Genomic DNA, 2,184 nt, shown 5'->3' on the forward strand with positions numbered 1-2,184 from the left:
TGGTAGAATTAGGCGAATATATTTTTCCAAATCTCTTTTTAATATTATTTTATATCCAGTTTTTGGTGGCTATTTTTGGCTGATGTATCAGCATCAAATGTAGTGAAAAAAACTATGAGAACTGGTATTTAGGTGGTCAAGAAATTAAGATAAATTGATCTGATTTTTAGAGTTGTTTTCTATTGACCATTAGGGAAAAACTGGATGCCCTTACAGCAAGTGCCACTGGGTTGTCAGTATCCACATAGAGTAAGGTGTGACATTTAATTTAAAAGTTCTCCTTTAGAAGCCCACATGGGGCACATCCACAAGTGCAAGCATGTGCGCTTGCAGCAGCTCAAATAGAAGTGGTGCAAATTTGATCTGGGGCTTTTTGCCTCAGTGCACGTGCTTGGACATGCACTTTGTTGAGGAGCAAATTGTGCCACTTGGAGCAAAATAACCCTGCCTGGCTCCTCCTGGATCTGCAGCCAGGGGGAGCTAGAGCCCAGGGCCAGCACCTGTGCTATCTCCTGCAGTATAAAAAGCCACCCTGTATTGGCCCCATCTGTACAAAAAGCTGCCCTGGCAAGCAGCTCAGACTTACTCGCTCTCAGGAGCTTCTGGGGCCCAGCCAATTGGTACCTGGGGACAGTACCCCTTGTGCCAGCTGGACTGCTGCAGCAACATCCCAAATCCATTTTTAAAAATACCCCAACATACATGTTCTTCCACAATTAAAACAAAAGACCACTCTACACACACACATACGCACACACATATATATGTATCTACAGAAAGAGAGAGACAGAGAAAGATAGAGAGACAGCAATCAGTTGGGCGGTGCTTTATTGGTATATTTACAATGTTAAAGCAATTTGGAAGCCTACCAGTGTCTCTACCATCATGATAAAATAAATTATGTGTTTGCAGGAAGAGGGTGGGAAGGGATGTGGGGGAAGGCAGGCAGGTGTGTGGGACTGTGTGGAGGGATGTGGGATGGTGTGTGGGTAGGTGTGGGGCAACTGCTGGGGGGACTGTGGGTGTGGGGGACCTTGCGGAGAGGCTGCTCAGGAGAGGTGGGTCCCCAGCCCCCACAGGTTGCAGCCCCCCCACTGAATGCCCCCCCAAACAGGGCCCCAGCCCCCCCCGCCCAGGGTCTCAGCTCCCCCCTGGAGGGCCACAGCCCCCCTGCCCAGGGCCCATAACTTATTTTTCACAGCAGCAGCAGGAGTGGGGCGCTCCGAGCCTGCTGCTGCCAGCTCACAGCTCTTAGGGACCACGTGCCGGGCCCAGCCAGGTCCTGCCGGTCCTGGGGCTGCTCGTGCTTCCCAGGCAGGCTGGTCCCATGGTGCACAGGACTGTGTGCCTCAGGACTGGCCCAGCTGGGCAGCACAAGCAGCCACAGGGCCAGCAGGACCCAACTGGGCCTGGCACATGGTTCCCACGTGCCATGCTGGGTCTTGCTGCCAAGGGACCAGCCCATCTACGCGGCAGAAGATCCCCAGGGCTGGCAGGGCCTGGCTGGGCCTGGCACATGGCTGGGCCAGGACCTGGATGGGCCCAGCCGTGCTGGGTCCTGCTGCTGGGGGACCGGCCTGAGCAGGTGGCAGAGAGGCCCCAGGGCCGGCAGGATCCGGCATGTGGTCCCTGCACGCCGCACTGGGTCCAACCTCTGTCCTGCTGTCCCTGCGGAGAGGTGGTGCATGGTGGGACCTGGCCCAACCCCATGTGGCTCTCTAGTTTGGCTTTGCACCAGAGCAGGTCATAGGGCTCTGGGAGGCGTGGCTCCTGCGCGCACCTCCCGGAGCTGTGCAACCCACTCCGGTACAAAGCCAGACAAACAAGCTGCACTGATCTGGGCCAGGTCCTCACCCCCCACAGTCCTGGGGATATCCCCCCTGCCACTGCCCAAACCCCCCCCATCCCCCCACTTACCTTGGACAGCGCTGGGGGCCAGGACAGCAGGAGCACTAAAGGGTTGCTCTGGCCAAAACCAGAGCGTCTCTTTTGGAGGACTGACTCCCTGCTTGCTCCAGGCATGGTCACGGACCGTGCCTTGCTCCGCTGTTCTGAGGAACAGTTTTTATTTGATCCCTGGATATCCAGGTGTCTAATTTTCTCCCCGTGCTGCAAACTTGCAGCGCGGGGAACATTTTTTCATTCCTGCATGTGCCTCTTACCCTACCTCAAAGGGGTTTGAGA

General features: G+C 55.4%; 1 protein-coding gene across 6 annotated transcripts in view; it reads right to left on the reverse strand.

Moving 5' to 3' along the window:
- Positions 1–2,184, reverse strand: part of TMEM273 (transmembrane protein 273) — a 58,919-nt gene that overhangs the window by 30,479 nt on the left and 26,256 nt on the right. The window lies entirely within an intron of this gene.

This window comes from Alligator sinensis, unplaced genomic scaffold (assembly GCF_000455745.1).
Source record: "Alligator sinensis unplaced genomic scaffold, ASM45574v1 scaffold163_2, whole genome shotgun sequence".
NCBI classification, from domain to species: domain Eukaryota; kingdom Metazoa; phylum Chordata; order Crocodylia; family Alligatoridae; genus Alligator; species Alligator sinensis.